Raw genomic sequence first — 20731 nt, forward strand, 5'->3', positions numbered from 1 at the left:
CCAGATTTCCAATTAACATAGTATGCCTCCACAGATCCAGAGGGGGCTTGGACAGTGGCAGACTGTGGCTGTTTGAAGGGCAGGGGCAGAAAAATTTAAAGGGCTGCTACTGCACGACATGGGCTCTCACCAGTGTAACAATGGGAATGGGACGACACCCCAAGTGTCGTCACAGCCTCACTTTGGGAAAGCATGCCCTAGTGGTAACATTAGGGGAGACTGTTGGGCACAGCATCTAATCGTCTTCTTTCGAAAGGGCACCATTTGGGACACTGTCATGTAGGGGTAGCATAAAGGGCACTTAATAACAGCACCCTTTTCCATTGGAAGTAAGGGCACGGGAACAGTCAAATATAGACCATTGTAAGGGCACCTTATAGGGTACTGCATCACATTTTCTTTACTATAAAGGAACTCATTAAGACATGTTTTGAAATGTATAGAGGGCACACTATCATTTATTGCGTTAAGGGGCACCCTGGGCACTCAAACATATTTTACAATGTGAATGGCAGACAGTAGGGCACTTGGTCTAATTTTTGCCACTCTAGAGAGCATTTTAGAAACGCTTTTTCAACCTGAATATTTGGGAAGCCAGAAGGAGAGGTAATATAGAGGCTTGTCAACATATAGGCTACTTTAAACAATGAAAATACTTTATACAAATGAATAAAAAGTCTGCTTTGGAGCAAGGTATACCCTTCATATTTCCTGGCATAGTTGCCCGTTCAAGAATGTCCCACATGCAAAGACACACAGAGATGCAGACAGACTGAACAGTGTCAAGGCTTGGCTACAGTGAGTTTGCTTCCTTGTGTGTGATTCCAGCAGACTACATAGTCTAGGCCTACCTACATAGACTGCAGTCTACTACCCTCCTTTCTACTATTATAGTCTACTACTCTCCTTTCTATTACTTTCTACAAAGGATGGTAGGCTGCTCTTATGTGTTCATCGCCATCCTTAAGAGTTGCTAAAGTGTAATTTCATATATATATATATTTATGTATTTATTTTTTCCATCCATCATCTGCCGCTTTTCCGGTGGTCGGGTTGCGGGGGCAGCAACCTAAGCAGGGAGGCCCAGACTTCCCTCTCCCCAGCCACTTCCACCAGCTCTTCCTGGGGGACCCCGAGGCGTTCCCAGGCCAGCTGAGAGACATAGTCCCTCCAGCGTGTCCTGGGTCTTCCCCGGGGCCTCTTCCCAGTGGGACGTGCCCAGAACACCTCACCAGGGAGGCGTCCAGGAGGCATCCTTATCAGATGTCCGAGCCACCTAAACTGGCCCCTCTCGACGCAGAGGAGCAGCGGTTCTACTATGAGCCCCTCCCGGATGACCGAGCTTCTCACCCTATCTCTAAGGGAGACCCCGGACACCCTGCGGAGAAAACTCATTTTGGCCGCTTGTATTCGCGATCTCGTTCTTTCGGTCACTACCCACAGTTTGTGACCATAGGTGAGGGTAGGAACGTAGATCGACTGGTAAATAGAGAGCTTCGCCTTTGGACTCACCTTCTTCACCACGACGGACCGATGCAGAGCCCGCATCACTGCGGACGCTGCAACAATCCGCCTGTCGATCTCGTGCTCCATCCTTCCCTCACTCGTGAACAAGACCCCGAGATACTTAAACTTCTCCACTTGGGACAAGATCTCCTCCCCGACCCGGAGATTGCACTCCACCCTTTTCCGGTCGATAACCATGGCCTCAGATTTGGAGGTGTTGATTCCCATCCCAGTCACTTTGTCGGTTGCGAACCGCTCCAGTGAGAGCTGAAGGTCATGGCCCGATGAAGCCAACAGGACCACATCATCCGCAAAAAGCAGCGACCCGATCCTGAGGTCACCAAACCGGAACCCCTCAACGCCCTGGCTGCGCCTAGAAATCCTGTCCATATAAATTCTGAACAGAATTGGTGACAAAGGGCAGCCCTGGCGGAGTCCAACCCTCACCGGGAACAAGTTTGACCTACTACCGGCAATGCGGACCAAACTCTGGCACCGGTCGTACAGGAACCGAACAGCCCCGATCAGGGAATCCGGTACCCCGTACTCCCGGAGCACCCCCCACATGAGCCCCCGAGGGACACGGTCGAACGCCTTTTCCAAATCCACAAAACATGTGTAGACTGGTTGGGCGAACTCCCATGCACCCTCCAGAACCCTGCCGAGGGTGTAGAGCTGGTCCACAGTTCCACGGCCAGGACGAAAACCACATTGCTCCTCCTAAATCCGAGGTTCTACAATCCGACGGACCCTCCTCTCCAGGACCCCTGACTAGACTTTCCCAGGGAGGCTGAGGAGTGTGATCCCCCTAAAGTTGGAGCACACCCTCCGGTCCCCCTTTTTAAAGAGGGGAACCACCACCCCGGTCTGCTAGTCCAGAGGCACTGTCCCCGATGTCCACGCGATGTTGCAAAGTCGTGTCAACCAAGGCAGCCCTACAACATCCAGAGCCTTAAGGAACTCCGGGCGGACCTCATCCACCCCAGGGGCCTTGCCACCGCAGAGCTTTTCAACCACCTCGGCGACCTCAGCCCCAGAGATAGAAGGGCCCCCCCCCGATGTCCCCAGACTCTGCCTCCAAGTCGGAAAGCGTGTTGGTGGAATGAAGGAGGTCTTCAAAGTATTCCTTCCACCGACCCAGGACGTCCCCCGCTGAGGTCGGCAGCGCACCATCCCCACCATATACAGCGTTGACAGTGCACTGCTTCCCCCTCCTGAGTCGCCGGATTGTGGTCCAGAACCTTTTCGAAGACGTTCGGAAGTCATTCTCCATGGCCTCGCCGAACTCCTCCCACGCCCGGGTTTTTGCCTCCGCGACCGCCAAAGCCGCATTCCACTTGGCCTGCCGGTACACATCAGCTGCCTCTGGAGTCCTACCAGCCAACAAAGTCCGACAGGCCTCCTTCTTCAGCTTGACAGCATCCCTCACCTCCGGCGTCCAACACCGGGTCCGAGGGTTGCCGCCGTGACATGCACCAGCTGCCTTAACAATGCCGGTCAGCTGCCTTAACAATGGAGGCCCGGAACATGGCCCATTCGGACTCAATGTCCCCGGCCTCCCCCGAGACATGATCGAAGTTTTCCCGGAGGTGGGAGTTGAAGCTCCTTCTGACAGGGGATTCTGCCAGCCGTTCCCAGTAGACCCTCACATTAAGTTTGGGCCTGCCAGGCCTGACCGGCGTCTTCCCCCACCATCGTAGCCAACTCACCACCAGGTGGTGATCAGTTGACAGCTCCGCCCCTCTCCTCACCTGAGTGTCCAAGACATTCGGCCTCAGATCCGACGACACGACTAAAAAGTCGATCATCGAACTGAGACCTCGGGTGTCCTGGTGCCAAGTGCACATATGAACACCCTTATGCTTGAACATGGTGTTCGTTATGGACAAGCCGTGTCTAGCACTTTCCAGCACCCCCCCCCCAGAGACTCCAATAAGGGTGGGTACTCTGTGCTGCCGTTTGGTGCGTAAGCACAAACAACAGTGAGGACCCGTCCCCCCACCCGAAGGCGGAGGGAGGCTACCCTCTCGTCCACCGGGGTGAACCCCAACGTACAGACGCCGAACCGAGAGGAAACAAGTATTCCCACCCCAGCTCAACGCCTATCACAGAGGGCAACTCCAGAGTGGAAGAGAGTCCAGCCCCTGTCAAGGACACTGGTTCCGGAGCCGATGCTGTGCGTTGAGGCGAGGCCGACTATATCTAGCCGGAACTTCTCTCCCTCGCGCACCAGCTCTGGCTCCTTTCCCGCCAGCGAGGTGAGGTTCCACGTCCCTAGAGCTAGCTTCTGCAGCGGAGGATCGGACCGCCAAGGCCCCCGCCTTCGGCCGCCGCCCGTCTCACACTGTACCCGACCCCCATGACCCCTCCTGCAGATGGTGACCCCACTTTATTTTTTTAAGAATGACAATTAAATCTATCTAGATAAACTATGCTGGGCCTGCTGAACCTATACTTATTCCACAGATATTGGTCAGGGAAGCATTACTTCTGTCTTTGAAGACCCTTGGGGCTGGTGGGATAAACGCTCTTTGTATAATCTGAGCACCTTCATCCACCACAGAGTTGTCAAAGAACGGATACGCCATAATTGATTGTAACTTGTCTAGACGCTCTGCTTAGTTTCAAAGGCCTTATGTCAATAACCAATGGCTTTTGAAAACAGTTAAAGTGCCATTATGTCTTAACTTGTTTATTTAAATTAATATATTTTTTGGATATGAAATAAACATGTAAATCATTCATGTCTGCACTTCAAAAAGTCTGAATTTACGTTTCCGAACACGGACTAAAGTGCTTTGCGCGCAGGAATTTACTCGATAGAACTGTCTTTTGAGATTCTGTTTCCGTCTGTTTTAAATTATTTGCAACACATTTTAGTTTAGATTGACTTTTAGCCTGACACGGATCAGGCTAGTTCCGAAGTATAAGTTACCTTGGTTATGTAGCTAGAACTAAAATAAGCCACCTTAATGGAACGGAACTCTCACTAAAGTAAGTGAGACTTGGCGAACTAAGTCTCACTTTTCCTTAATCAACGTTGATGGAACACCCCCCTGGGGTACAGACCTTTTAAACAAAGACCTCAAGGGACAAACAAACATTTATCAATTTAAGTGCTTTTTTGTTGGTAGAGTATTGGATTATTATGGAAGTATTGATCAATTTCTTTTTGCAAGACAAGAAAACAGGGTTTTTGTCACTAAATTTACATTTATGGATATGAAATTTGGCAAGTAATAAAACTAAATTAATTACATAAAATGTATCTTTGTTACTTAAATCAAAGGAAAAGAAACCAAATAATACATCTTTCCACAGAAGTACAAAGTACTAAATTTAGAGAGATTTTGTTTTTTAGTATGAGTACAATGCCAGAACAGATGAACCACTGTCTCTGGGTGCTCGTCACAAAAGGTACAATTAAAAAGTATATCCTTTTTATACTTTCTCATGTAGTCACTTGCAGGATAATATCTATGGAAAATCTTAAAGGAAACTTCTTTGATTTTGTTAAATAATAAGTACTTTTGGGGCAACAACCAGACTTTTTCCCAACAAATATTTTCAACAAAGCGGTTCCAATAGGAAAATATAGCTGCAAGCAGCAATGCGGGTTCCTCCGCAAAATGGCTAAATATTATAAACATGTACACTGTAGAAGATCGAGACTTGGACAACAAGAGAGCAAAACTACTTCATGTTTGGCGAACAACAATAGGCTGAACAGGAATTTGAAATCATGAGTATAAGGTTACAAGTCAGTCTCTCAAGCCTCTCTGCTACACACAAACTGCTGAGATTTTATAATTAGTAAGGGCTGAGTATTAACTTTTTATAGGATATTGAAACTCTTCTTGAGTTGATCTCATTCCAGACTCTCAGTCAATGCTCAACTAACAATAGTCATGTGGGCAACTGGGCTAGGGCAGTACTCATATTCAGCTCCTTGCGAGAATAGCCTGTGACAGTACAGTAGCCGACTCTCTGGTCCCATTAAACTACACAACATGCACAATCAGGGTGACCAACAAGATTACATTAACTAACCAACAATAACATTACAAACATTTAACTGAACGGACACAACAACTGAAATCCCTCGCACGGCTGTTGTAACCAAACTATTTTCCACAAGTCTTTGCGTTTTTTGACATGCCGCACTGCATGCTGGGTACCCAAGGGTGCTGACGCTAATTATCTAGCTGTGCTCCAACTGTGTGATATGAGTATTAGTTTAAGATCAGCTTTGGGACAAAGGTTAAGAAATGGTTGACATTTCAAGGTGAAATTGCATGACATTGTGCATGGTATTTCAGAATGATGTGTGCCTGTTTAACTAAACAAGTAATCAAAATTATGACAGGCCAAAATACTGTGCCTGGATTCGAACCTGTGACCTTGCACTTTGTAGGACACGTTTCAACCCATTGAGCTACCCTCAAGGATGAGAATACGTAGTAAATTACTGTACAAAAAAAGGAAGCCGTTTCTCCTGTAGCCCGGATTGTTCGATTCGGCCAAACAGCTGTAATTCAATGATCTTTTCACATATCAAGGTGAAATTGCGCATGGTACTTCAGAACGATGTCATCCTGTTTAACTAAACAGATATTCAAATTTAAGACAGGCTCAACCACTGTGGCTGGAATCGAACCTACAACCTTATACTTTGCAGGTCACCGTCCCAGCCCATTAAGCTATTCTCATATTGTCATGTTGTCTCATATTGTCATGTTCAATTACTGTATGAAAAAGTAAGCTGTTTCTCCTGTGGTAAGCGTTGTTAGATTCAGCCAAGGTTGAAACAGCCCTAATTCAATCATATTTTGACATACCAAGGTGAAATTATTTATGGTACTTCAGAGTGATGTTTCAAACCCTATTAGGTTTGAAAAACCATCATTCAAAATGACATTTGATTTAGTGACACAAACATATTGAGGCAATGTGGACATTTACATAAGTACACCCCTTTCAGCCATTTTGTATTTGATTCAACTGTCTTAAGTAACGTTTTTAGATACATCCATGATACATATCTGTTCAAAATGTCAAGTCAATTGGAACTTTGGTTCAAGAGGAGAGGAATTTTGAAGGTTTTCCCAAATTATCACTGTACAGGAAAATCCATCATGGCGGACCTTATGGGTCCTTGAGGCTTTTTTGTTCCCCATTGGGAAATGAGGCATGTACACCAAGTTTCAGAAGAATTGGTGCAATGGGTTGGAAATGCCATCACGTTGAAAATTGGACTTTAGGGTGTGGCCTGTGGTGCCCCCTACAGTCGAAGGTGTCCCATATTTGGTGTGGGGGTACCCACTTGGATGTATTATCAATGTGCCAAATTAGCCGGTAGTATCAATGTGCCGGATTCCTCCTAACGCCTGGGACACACTGCCTGCGATCTGCTGCGACGCGCCTGGAAGAGCCTCCTTTTTTCTTTCGTCGCCCATGTTATCAAATGGGACCGACCACACTGGCTGCGAAGCGCTGCGATTGCCTGCGATCGCCTGCGATCTGCAGCGACCGTTTTGGCAGCTGGTCGAATTTTTTCACAAGACGCTTGCAAAATCGGCTGCAGGATGATGAAATACACCATATTAGTTGATATATTTGAATAAAAAAACATGTTATTAAGATTTTACTACATTAATTGTAGACTACGGTGAACATTTGTAAAGTTGTAGACTTTATAATTACACAATGTTGGTAACAAATGTCCTTTGTGGTTACCCTGATGAAAACTAATGAAAATAAACGGATTGATCCGTTGAGCTAGCATGCCCGTAGTTGTTTTGTTTGTTTGAGAGAAACGAGTTGTCACGCGTTGCACACAACACACACGCAGACATAGCCTACCGAGAGAGAACCCCCAAGTCGATTTCTAAAATCAGCATCAAATGAATTCTCGAAGTTGAAAAGCACAGGGAGTTGTTGTATGTCAGCAACAATTTTACAAGGACAACATACATAAGGATCAATGCTGGGATATAGCCAATGCCATGTTTATGTACCATGTCAGCGTAAAGGAAAGCTCAGAGTTGCAGAAAGGTGAGAACAGCTTTTGCTCAGTCGTAGCCGATCGTGGCACTGCGCGGCGCGTCCAGGTGCTTCGCAGCCAGTGTGTCCAAGGCGTAACATTGCGAACCATTGAAAAATGTATATTCTTCACAAATTGTCACTGCATAGAAAAATCCATGCTGTAGACTTACCAATGGGATACCAAATCTGAAATGCAATACCATCAAGATCCACAAGGGCTTTTATTTCAAGCCAAGGAGTGAAAGGAGGAGGCTTGGTGAGCCTACCCATTCCAGAAAGCCTTGTGTCTTTGTGTATCAGGGCGTGGCCTGTAGCGTCACCTATGGGTGATATTGGGCCATTTGTGGTGTGGTAGTTACTCTTGGCCTATATTATCAATCTTTCAGGAGTTTGAGAACTTTTTACCATTGCACACAAAATCGGAAATGCAATACCATCAAGATCCACATGGGCCTTTGCTAAAGACCAAGCAATGAGTGGGGGCTTGGTCAGCCCACACTCTCCTGAAATGTTGTGTGTGTCTCGCCAAGCTTGCGCGTGTGTCAAGGGAAAGGCTGAGTGTGGGAGAATGTGGAGCGCGCGTGTGCTGAGGAGCAGGGGAGACATTTCATTGGAAATTTCCCTAGCAATTAGCCAAGCATTCATGTTTCAAATATTCAACAAAAATCTACTTTTCATCTTACAGTCAACTTTTTCTCATATTTGTGTACTAAACATTCTCAAGAGTCTTCATATGAACTTTTAATTTAATCAGAGAGTCAGTTTTTGACCGGCGGATGTGTAAAGCATTATTTTAGCGTTAGCAATAAATTAGATTTGCCTTATATCAATCATTTTTGGACATATGAAGATGCCTTTGCACATGGTAACATGTTGTAGTGTCTTCCACGTGACAGACCAAGTTTGGTGTTGATATCTTAAAGATTTGCTGAGATTTGACCCAACTTCCTGTTTGGTTGCTTTGTTGCCAAATTTGATTGGCTGTACCAGACAAACGGTTGTGAAAATCTAAAATCTGTTGAATACATGAGTGAGGGTTGCTCTGACGATGATGTGGGCCAATTCTGGGGAAGTTTGGATCAGAATTGAATGAGGAGTAGCAAAAAAACGTGTTTTATTAATCTTTATTATACAGAAAAATCCAATATGGCGGCCGTTATAGGTTATTGAGGCTTTTTTGTTCCTCATGAGAAATAAGGCATATCTAATGAATTTCAGAATTTTTGGACAAATGGGATGCAACTGGCATCACTTTGAAAATGGGCAAATTGGGGCGTGGCTGTAGAGGTTTGAAAGGCTACCTCTGCCTAGACTGACATGCACCAACTCAGAGCATTGAGTTTCACATCCTCCTTATTGCACTCACTCTTATTCCCATAGCTATTGTGGTCTCAAACAAGCATAACTACATGTGGCCTACACATCAAACCCATTTTTTGTCAATTGGAGTCATGGTTCATACGAAGATATTTGTAAATTTTCAAAATGTTCACCGTACATGGTGGACTGTATGGGTCACCACTGTATAATTTCCCATGATAAATAAGGCATGTATAGTTTCGGACATTTTAGAATGATGGGGTGGAAATGCCATCACTTTGAAAATGGACAATTGGGGCGTGGCCGTAGCGCCTCCTATGGCTAATGGTGGGTCATTTGTGGTGTGGTAGTTACTCATGGCCTATACTATCAATGTTTCAAGATTTTGAGAACTTTTTCTAAAATGCATTACCATCAAGATTCATAAGGGCCTTCACTTCAAGCCAAGGAATGAGTGGGGGCTTGGTCAGCCCACAATTGCCTGAAATGTTGTGTATGCGTCTCGCTAAGCTTGCGCGTGTGTCAAGGGAAAGGCTGAGTGTGTGAGAATGTGGAGCGCGCCCGCTGAGGAGCAGAGGGAGACATTACATTGGAAATTTCCTTAGCAATTAGCCAAGCATGCATGTTTCAAATACTCACCACAAATCGACTTTTCATGTTACAGTCAATTTCTCCTCAGATTTGTGTACTAAACATTCTCAAGAGTCTTCATATGAACTTGTGATTGAATCAAACTATCAGTTTTTGACCGGTGGATGTGTAAAGCATTATTTTAGCGTTAGCGATAAATTCGATTTGCTTTATATGAACCATTTTTGGAGATATGAAATAGCCTTTGCACATGGTAACATGTTGTAGTGTCTTCCTTGTGACATACCAAGTTACGTGTTGATATCTCAAAGATTTGCTGAGATTTGACCCAACTTCCTGTTTGGTTGCTTTTTTGCTGATTTTGATTGGCTGTGCCGGACAAACGGTTTAGAAAATCAAAACGCCATGGGATAACTTTTGTGAGGCTTGGTCTGAAGATCATCTCTGGTAATATAGCTGCAAGCAGCAATGAGGTGGCCAAGCAGTCATATGACTGAGAAAACATTTTAGACATCCTTAGAACAGGGTTCCGAGTCCATATTCCAAGTTTGGTGTGAATCCATCAAAGATTTGCTGAGATACGACCCAACTTCCTGTTTGATGGCTTAACTTCACATTTTGTTTGGCTGTAACGGGAAAACGTTTTTGAAAATAAAAAAACCATGTGATGGGCATTGTGAGGCTTGGTCTAAAGATAATCTCTGCCAAATTTGGTGAAGATTGGAAAAAATGTGTAGGAGGAGTAGAGAAAACGTGTTTTTTCTGTAATTCAAAATGGCGGCCGGATCAAGTCGGCTGTTATCACAAATTATCATGTGTCACACATGGGATGTCCCAAGCTATCATGAGACAAAGGAATCATTTAATAAAGGCAAACAAATCAACAGTTATTGGCCAAAACACATTTTTGCATCCTGCGGCCACGCCCAGTGATCACATGACACCAAATTGTTTGGACATCCTCAGATGAGGGTTCCTACCAAGTTTGGTGTTGATTTCTCAAGGATTGGCTGAGATATGACCCAACTTCCTGTTTGGTGTCTTTGCTGCCGAGTTGATTGGCTGTACCGGACAAACTGTTTTGAAAATCAAAAATCCTTTCGAAATTCTTAGTGATGGTTGCTGTGACGATGATGTGTGCCAATTCTGGGCAAGATTTGACAAAAATTGAAGGAGGAGAAGCGAAAAAACGTTTTTCCTTAAAATTCTAAATGGCGGAAAATCTATATAACCGTAAATTTACGTCATAGGGTGTGTCGAACTCGTCTTGATCCAGGGAATCCAACGGTACCTCATTTTTGAAAATCGGTCATACGGTTCAAAAGTTACGTGTGTAAACACAAGTCCAACTTTGACCCGTTGGTGGCGCTAGAGTGCTCGAATGGGAGACATGAAACTTGGTGAAAATAAAGAGGGGACTGTCCTCAAATAGTGTGCCAAATTTCACAACTTTTTACCATACGGTTCTAGGGGCTGCCATAGACTCCAATGGGAGAGGAAGATGATTAATAATAATAATAATAAGAAGAAGAAAAGGTAGAAACACTTAAGTGGCTTCGCGGCTTGGCCACCAATAAGAAAAGGTAGAAACACTTAAGTGGCTTCGCCGCTTCGCCACCAATAAGAAAAGGTAGAAACACTTAAGTGGCTTTGCCGCTTCGCGGCTTGGTCACCAATAACAATAGGTTTCCTCCTTACGGTGGAATCCTAATAATAAAACTAACAATAACAATAGGTTTCCTCCTTACGGAGGAATCCTAATAATAAAACTAACAATAACAATAGGTTTCCTCCTTAAGGAGGAATCCTAAATATAGCTGCAAGCAGCAATGAAGGGGCCAAGCAGCATTCGATATGGAAATTCAGTAGTTAAAGAAGCACAGCAAAACTTTTAATAAAAATTATTAGCTTTTTTTAAATCGCAATATACTTTTCGGCAACGCGGTGGCGCTACCCTGAAACTTTCGATTACATTCATGGCGTTGCGCCAAAGACGTATACCGAGTTTTGAAACGATAAGCCGATGTGTTTGGTAAATATGTCATTTTGAGACAAAATGCACTGGCTAGATGTAGCAGCATTATATCTACAAAGCACAATGAATCCGCTTCTTCTTGACTATAAATCCCCTGACAATGAAACGTTATCATTACCATTGTGATTATACTGCTAGACAGCTACTGTGGTGTACCTCGCTTTGCTAAACAGATGATCCGGTATCAAGACATGCTTGATGACTGTGGCTGGATTTGATCCTACGACCTTGCGTTTCAAAGGAGCCCGTCTTATCCCAGTGACCTATTCTCGCTGTTGGGAAATGCTGCGTTCGGTTACTTGATTAAAAAAAGGAAGCCGTTTCTCTTGTGGCGAGCTTTGTCAGATTTGACCCAAGTATAAACAGCTGTAATTCAATCATATTTTAACAATTCAAGGTGATTGTGGTAGGAAGATGATTAGATGACATGCTTGTGATGATATTTCCAAAGTTTCGTCTCCATACGGTACCGTCGCAGAGACAAGGCCTCACGTCTGCTTTGGCGTGCTCTTTGTCAAATTTGTTTACTCGTGAACGGTTTGACTTATCGATAAAATTCAAAAGTTTTTTCGTCGGCATGGTCTGAAGATGATCTGTTACGATTTTCATGAAAATCGGAGCAACCGCCTAGGAGGAGTTCGATAAAGTTGGCTTTTCGTACAATACAAATGACGGAAAAACCATCATGACGACAATGACGTCACAGGGTTCAGTCGAATCGTCTGCATCTAAGGAATCCAATGATACCTCAATTAAGAAAAACAGTCCTACGGTTCAAAAGTTATGGGCGTAAACACACTTCCAACTTTGACCCCTTGGTGGCGCTATAGTGCTTCAGTGGTCGACATGAAACTTGGTGACAATAATCAGGAGACCGTTCCCAATCAGCTTGCCAAAATTCGAAATTTTTCACTAATCGGTTCTATGGGATGCCATAGACTCCTAGTTCTAAGTATAAATATAAATCCCCTGAGAATGAAACGTTATCGTTACCATCATGATTATACTGCTAGACAGCTACTGTGGCATACTTGGCTTCGCTAAAGAGATAATCCGGTATCATGATATACTTGACAACTGTGGCTGGATTCGATCCTAGGACCTTACATTTCAAAGGAGCCCATCTTATCCCAGTGAGCTATTCTCACTGCTGGGAAACTCTGTGTTCGGTTAGTTTATTGAAGATCCTGTAAAGTGGACCTGAAAACGAGTTTTAAGTTCACCACACCACAGAATAATGTGTTATTAACTACCCATCCAAATTCGAATGAAAAAATAACACAGACAAGTATGTTAAATTAGGCTTAGAAATGTGAAAAAATCAGCAGTCTTCTCTGCTTGAGACTGGGGGGGCGTGTCGCCTGAAGGAGCTGAAGCTCCGCCCCTCGCTGCCCAGTGCCTACCTTCGATCCAGATAATAGACGCTATGTCAAGCCGAACAAAACAATATAGAATTAGAATTGATTTGTTCAATGAGTGAAACATACAGATGCATATAAATGAAATGTTCCCCTGAGCTGTAACAGTAAAAATGGACACCAGAGACAGCAGACAGTGAGCTCTCCAACTAGGCTACTTCTAACACATTAGCTACCATTTCACCAAAATACCATCATTCTACACCGAGTAGCCTAATATCAATTTAGCGGTTTGCACTAACTCATACCAGAGATACCTCTGGAAAAGTTATCTAGTATAATTATAAAAAGCACACAGAACAGAGTGATAAACTGCTGGCGGCCGTGGATTGTCCAGGTGCGACCGGAGGATGAACGGCGATGCTCAGTACGGCTCCGCGCTGCAAGAGAAGCCGTGTGTCTCTGGTCCATGTTAAAACTATCCGCCGTGAAATTGTCACTGCATTTAGTCATTTAGCAGACTCTCTTATCCACTGCAGAGGCGGCTGTTGGAGTTTATCCGAAGCTTTCCATCAGCGTGGCTCTTCACAAAATCAATCCACCTATTTTTCCTTCCTCATCAATAGGGAAATTAAATAGTGTTGTAGCGCAGCTGAAGTTTTTGCATCCAGGGAAGATGCAGTTGCGGGTGGAGGGAGACATCCTGAAGCTAGCTAGCTAGCTAGCTGATGTAGGCTACAATAACAGTACAGCAGTCAGTGATCTGACGTAGATGGGTCGAAATGACGTAGATGGGTAACTTTTTGGCCCCGCCAATTAAAACCTGATCTGAAAACGGAAGAGAAATTGTTCTACGGTCTAACTACACATTTCGGTGCGACAACGTTTTAGTGCTTTGCACATGCTTTCAGGAACTCATTTCACACGTCTATAATGTACTGAGAAGCAAATCATGGAATTGACTTTACAGGGTTAGGGTTAGGGTTAGGGTTATGTGATTGGTTAGTGAAGGACTGACTACGACCAGAGGTCCCGCTTGATGGCATCCGAAGCGGAATCAGAATGTCAGAGCATTAGCACCATTATCAACAACATTAGCAAGCCAAAACTCTTTCTAGCATGTGTATTGACAGGGAGAGCCTAACCTGTCAGCTGTGTTGTCGATGCCTCGAGAGAAAAAAGGAAGTGACCAGAGCTTGCCGTAAAGTAGTATCTCTGGTCGTACGATGTGTATGACGTCATTGACATTTTAAAAGGCTTTTTAGAACAGAAAGGCGACTTCGTCAAAAATCTAACACCCAGCAGTTTGTATTTTTATTGCCTCCCCTTTTGAATTCAGAATTCAAATTACTAGACAAAAATTATATCCTGAGAAAAGTGGATTTTGAGGGGTATAGCTCCATAGACCTCCATTCATTCTGCAGTCGCTTGTTAGCGCCCTCATATGGAACTAGAGTGGAACTGCAACCAGTTCAGAACCCGGAACTTCCCGAGAGTGGCAGTTCTCCCTATATTAGACATTCTCTGACCAAACATTCGTTGCAGCAACGTCTTTTGCAATGTTGCGGCAACGTGATAAGTGAAAAATGCCACGTCATGCCACGACTGGCAACGTCATTTTGTGACGTTGCCAGTCCGTAACTGCTACGTTCATTAAGTAACCTATATTTCTCAATTCTACTACTTATATTGGGGCGGTTCATATGCAGACCTCATATGCCCAAAATGCTACTTGTTCTTGTATATTAGGCTACACGGTAGACAACTTTAGGAGGACTATTTGTGTTATGTGTAGCCTAACTCAAGCTTATCATAAACAAGGTAGCATTTCCATGTAACATTCAGTCATTTTATTTCAAACAAAGTGCCAAACGGTGAATTAAAATCAGACAGTCCCCGCTACAGGTCCTGTCTGTTGGCCCTGACAATGAAGCACAAAAAAGTTAGTGTCCTATCAACATATTGCACAAGTCATAAAAAACAAAAAAAAATCTAAAATAATATACATCATAAAAAAAATATTATGTGATTCTAGTTTTTTGTCACATAGCCATGTGAAAGGTTGGATATGGAAGCTGCAATCTTGATTCATTCACCTGGCTTGTTTTGAATGGGCTGCCGGGGCGTGTTTGAGTGTCTCCGCTATGAGGAGCTCCACAGCTTTCTCTCCCAGCCCCGTCTTCAACTTTTTTTTGCAGCGTCTGCAATTAGAAGTCATGAACTTATCGTCAGCACCAATTTGAATGTTGAACACTGCATGTAACCCATAGTTCATGGCATTTCCAAACACCTACCACTCTCTTTTGGAACTCCAGCACCTTAAGGCACTCCTCAAGGTCTTGGAGTTCAGCCTGTGTTTGGTGCCCCTGTAGGTCCATTACTGGCACCTCTTCAGTGTGTCTGCCCTGTAGTCGCCTGAATAGGAGAGCCTCTTGCTGGTTCTCCTCCAATGTCTCCATCTTCCGGAGCATAACCTGTAATGTGTCTGTAATTAAGGACAAGTAAAATTAGTTTACAAGAGTTTGCATGATTGGCATACACTGTGGTTCTTCTATATTAGCTGTAACATTGATGTAAATAACAAATGTTACCTTGAATGGTCTTTGCCCAAGATGGTACAGCTGAATGGGGTATACAAAGCATTAGTATGACAACATTGGGTTCTCCTCCACCAGACCAAAGTTGACACCTAGGGGTAAGGCATCTCGTGATGCAAAAGTTTTAAGTCAATGCTTTTGCTTCAAAACATAGCCTTTAGGGTTGCCATGTCTCATAAAATTATTGTCACTCTTATAAACTTTCATTCATCACTTTACCATAATTTCCCTGGGACACAGTGCTAGGTAGGGTTGCCACCCGTCCCTTAAAATACGGAATCGTTCCATATTTGAGAATAAAATAGCACGTCCCGTTTTGAATCAATACTGGACGGGTTTTGTACTGTATTTTGAGTTGTCTTCAATGCAGTATCCCATGCAAATCATCCCACCCGAATTCTGTGAATACTCGTCCTATTCTGCCCCTGATTGGGTAATATTTGCTGTCATTGCTGGTTTGATCGTTTTTTTTTCAGGTTCATGGCCAATCAGAGTCAGAGAAGGGCGCGTCTCTTGGCGGAGAGTCGATTTAAAAGAATGGCGGAGGCAGCCCCAGATACCCCCCGCGTAATAAGAAGTACACTTATAAAAGGAAGTAGGGTTGACATGCTTCAATACTGCACACTACTACTTCTGGTCCACTGATGTTAAAAGCCTTTTTTTGTGGTCCCACTGTCAAACTTTGTTGGCCTATGGTTATTATCGTCATAGCTGTGTATTCAGCTATGACGATATGACCACTTGAGTTGTGATAGAGAGACGCATCTGTTCACACTGATTTCAATAGATATCTTTTTATAATGTCCATGTATCAATCTTAGTATTTTTATAGAAACATGTTTTAAGTTGTGATTTACCACGACTGCCACTTCCCCCTGCCACTCCCCTTGCTCAGGGAGCAGAGTCGCTTACCTTTTGGTCACATTTAACAATTTTGTATTACAAAATTATTGGAGCATAAATTTGCATTGTGTGTCATACAGCTTTGGTGTGCTATACAAAGAATGTTTGCTTTATCATGTTACACTTCACCAATTCATTGCTTTTGTACATGTTTATAGTAAAGATGAAAGACTAAATTATATTCTAAATTCAGTGAAGTATTTTATTTATTAAAGCTACGTTTCTGCATATGAGAAAATGCTGGGGCTGAGTTGCACATGAATTACATGCATTGCCTCCATTTATACGTGCTAGGATGCAACATTTAATATTGTGTGTGATTGAAATTCATGTAGACTATGGCTACATTACAAAAGTGTCAGAACTGAGAGCAGTCAAGTGTGATCTCCATCTCTGGATAAACCACTTGCACTCAAGATCCGTTGTCCTAGGACCAAAGAGCGACGTAACGGCAACGTAATAGCCTGACGTTGTCATACTCATAATTCTAGTCAGAATATGAGTCTGATACCGCTCTGTTGGGCTGTGAGTATGGGGCGTGTTTCAACCGAACCCGGAAAAAAATGCCTCTTCACTCAATTGGATAGACCTACAACCAATCAGAGCAACGTAGTATGTTGTTTGTCGAAAACGAATTCAACCCAAGCGCTCTTTGGTGATGTGGTTGATTACGTTACTGTTGATCATCTGTCCATCATCGTATAAAGCCCGCCCTGACAATTTGATTGGTCCGAACAGCTCTTGTTCGGACATAGTTTTTCCCCAACCGAGCTACCCCAGACCCAACTTCCCAACCCAATTTTTTTGTGGGCGGGCTAAGTTTGTCTGGCACCCAGGCTAGCAACGTAACCCATGGTACCAAATTTTAACGTATCCAGCCGACCAAGGTACGACGTCGCGGCAACGTTGTCCACGGGACCAAAAAATAACGTATCCAGCCGACCTAGGTACAACGTCACGGCAACGTTGTTGACTGGACTAAAAATAACGTAACCAGCCGACCAAGGTACGATGTTGCGGCAACGTTGCCCACAGGACCAAAAATAACGTATCCCGCCGACAAGGTACAACGTTGTGGCAACGTTGTACCTTGTTGTGGTACAACATTGTGGCAATGTTGTCTGCCACCCAATGTTATCTGGCATCAAACATTTTCAGGGTTGCCAGGTCCAGCAAAAATGTCCAGCCCAATGAGTGCTCAAATCCAGTCCAAAACCACAGAGGAGTTAACATTTATTCAATATATGCCTCCATAGTTAAAATGTAAAAATGACTGGTGGATTAATATTTTCCTTGTTTTTTGCTATTTTCATGTTTCATTGGTTATTTTTGGATGTTTTCCAATAACATTAGCTGTGGCCAAACTAGCCACATAAAGTCTTCTTGTCAGCCCAGCCTTGCCAGGAAGCCTGGCATGTGTGTGCGTGGCTCCAAGCTTGCATGTGTGTCAGGGCCTACTGGAGGAATCCTGATAAAACTAACAAATACGATAGGTTCCTCCTAGTGGAGGAATCCTAATCATAACTAGAGAAATTGTGGGGTGTGCTTCTGTATTTTTGTACGCCCTTGGACTGGTTAACTCCTGCGATTCCCACACAGCAGTAGTTACAGTAGTTAGCTAGCTCTACAATTTACTGGGTCTAGGTCTGAATCTAAGGAGCAAAATGGGTCACAGCTAGCCTGGTCCTAACCAGACCCTCGTACATTTTATTTGTACAGAGGGTCTGGGATCGTTTCATTGACAAGCGTTAACTTCCTTGAAGGCGGGTACTCTGATAAAGTTTAAAACTATTGGATCTGCCCAGAGTCACTCTGATCTGCTATAACCAATCGCTTGCGTTCGCCTTAGCCAACTCCTTCACCACTACTGTAAGCTAGCTGCCATAGCTGGAAAATCAAACTTTTCCCGAACCCTGAGGGGAGGGGGGCCACAAAATCATGGCCACCAACAAAACTTAGCAAAGATTGTTCTTGCTCCGGCTTTAACTTTTGGATATTAGGCAGCGACTCCGCTGCCTTCACTGAACTACAACTCAAACTAGCGAACGACATCAACGTCTTCGTTCTCAGCCACTCCCTCTGTTCGCTGATTGGACCTACAAAAATGTTGTTAACAAAAACCGACTAATACACCGAAATCCCAGACCTAGTACAGAAGCAAAATCAAAATTGAGCGGAAGTACGTAGGAGGGCAGAGCCAGGCTAGGTCACAGCTGCCAGCTGTAGGTATATGCAGGTAACAACGCTAGTGCTAAATAAGTATTTATCTTGTTGGCTCCATGATGCCGGGTAGGACTGGTGAGCAGGGGCGTCTTAATAGCACTTGAGGCCCCTGGGCTATGGACTTTTTTTTCATTTTTTGTAATGTCACAATAAACTATGTATTTAAACTCAAGCTTGTGTGGTGCGTCCCTGTATTCAATGCCACAGCCTAAACTTTATGTCAAAGAAACGTTTTTAATTTCTGGCGCATTCAAACAATCCCCTCAGTGAAGTTTGGCTAGCAACAGCAGCTAGGCTAGCTTGCTCGTAGCATAATTCAGCTTCTCCACGCAGGGCTCTAGACTGAGACCAAAAAGTCGCGTTTGAGGGCATATTTTCAGTTAGCAGATGGTACAGTTTGAATCGCGATTCCATCTGAAAAACAACGTTGTAGCATGGGACAACGTTGTTAGAATAGCTTGTCTCAAAGGGGGTTCAGCTTGTTTCATATTAAATGGACCCATCTGCAACCGACGCAAGCAAGCACACCCTACAAATTGTACCCTCTCTAGTTTTTGTTACATTTTGTTACATTTTGTTTAGATAAGGGGCGGGGCCCTCCCCTCCCTCCACATACACCACCAGATGCCACTGTAGAGCAGAGTAATGACACCGCGAATACGGACGTTTATCATCATTATTATTTTGTATTATTATTAAGAGGCCCCTGATTGGTCGAGGCCCCGGGCTTAAGCCCAGGTAAGCCCGTGCATTAAGGCGCCACTGCTGGTGAGACTGCTTACCAAAAGAAAGAATGGGAACCAAGTAGCCTCAACTTTCCTAGACTTTTAGCTACGGTACTAATGCTGAGGGCTCGCTGATATCGCTGTCTGTCTTACAAGAACGTTGTATCTATGCGTTGTTACTAACGTTTGACGACGTTGTGATGTTAGGCTAGCACTGAGTTCCCTTGTGCCACACAAGGCACTTTTTGCAACAAAAACTTTATTCAAGCCTAAACCGTCAAACAGAACGTTCGCACGAATACGAGCAACTCAATCGGGACCAAGACGAACATTTTGACACCAACGTTGTCTATGTAGTGCAAATATTCACGTTATCATAATAGATAATAAAGAATAATAAATATATATGAGGGAAAAAATGGTTGTGTTCACCGAAGGCTTGAGCACACACAATAAATGGTAGAAACACAATAGGTTGCTTATCCGGCTAAACTGCTTGGCCCCCATTAAGAAAAGATACAAACTCGATAGGTTGCCTACGAAGCTTCACTGCTTTGCCTCCAATAAGAAAAGTGAGAAAGACAAAGGTTGCTTCTGAATCTTTGCTGCTTGAAGTAATGACTAACATATAGCTCCAATATAGCAAAAATTATCAGAATCAGAAAGGGTTTTAATCGCCATGAAAGTTTGTACAGACAAGGAATTTACTTTGGCAGGAAGGTGCATACATTCAACATATAGGATTAAATATTAAATAAGTGGTGTAAGTTTAAACAAGTCTAACTATACTATACAAGAGGTTCAAAGTCTAATTAACTAATAGTAAGGGGATAGGTATGTAAAATCAAATAAATATAAAGTATAAAATAGCTATAATGTACAATATAAAAATACAAATAGGGTGCTTAGTGCAAATATGATATGGGTGCAAAAAATGGCATGGGTGAAATATATGGCAATGGTTTAAATGGTTTTATATTCTCAAGTGTAACCAAAGAACTAGGAAAGATAATTCACTTTACTTGACATTAATAAACTTGTTTTAGTTGGACATTTCCCTGTATTGTTGTTATGAATACAATTGCTTCATTCATTCATTTAGTCATTTACATTTAGTCATTTAGCGGACACTCTTATCCAGAGCGACTTACAGTAAGTACAGGGACATTCCCCCGAGACAAGTAGGGTGAAGTGGACCCAAGGACACAACGTCATTTTGCACAGCCAGGAATCGAATCGGCAACCTTGTGATTACTATCCCGATTCCCTAACCGCTCGGCCACCTGACTCCTCATTCACCATGAATAAGGCATTCAACACACAAAACATACCTGAAATAAAGTTATAGCTATTTTCATCAGGACCTTCAGGACTTCTTCAGGATGTCCTCAGGACCTATTCAACCCAGGCTTCCTGGCAAGGCTGGGC

General features: G+C 43.7%; 1 pseudogene; it reads right to left on the minus strand.

Moving 5' to 3' along the window:
• LOC134039102 (uncharacterized) overlaps positions 1-20731 on the minus strand; it is a 267969-nt pseudogene that overhangs the window by 37046 nt on the left and 210192 nt on the right.

Source organism: Osmerus eperlanus, chromosome 18 (genome assembly GCF_963692335.1).
Source record: "Osmerus eperlanus chromosome 18, fOsmEpe2.1, whole genome shotgun sequence".
Classification (NCBI taxonomy): Eukaryota; Metazoa; Chordata; class Actinopteri; order Osmeriformes; family Osmeridae; genus Osmerus; species Osmerus eperlanus.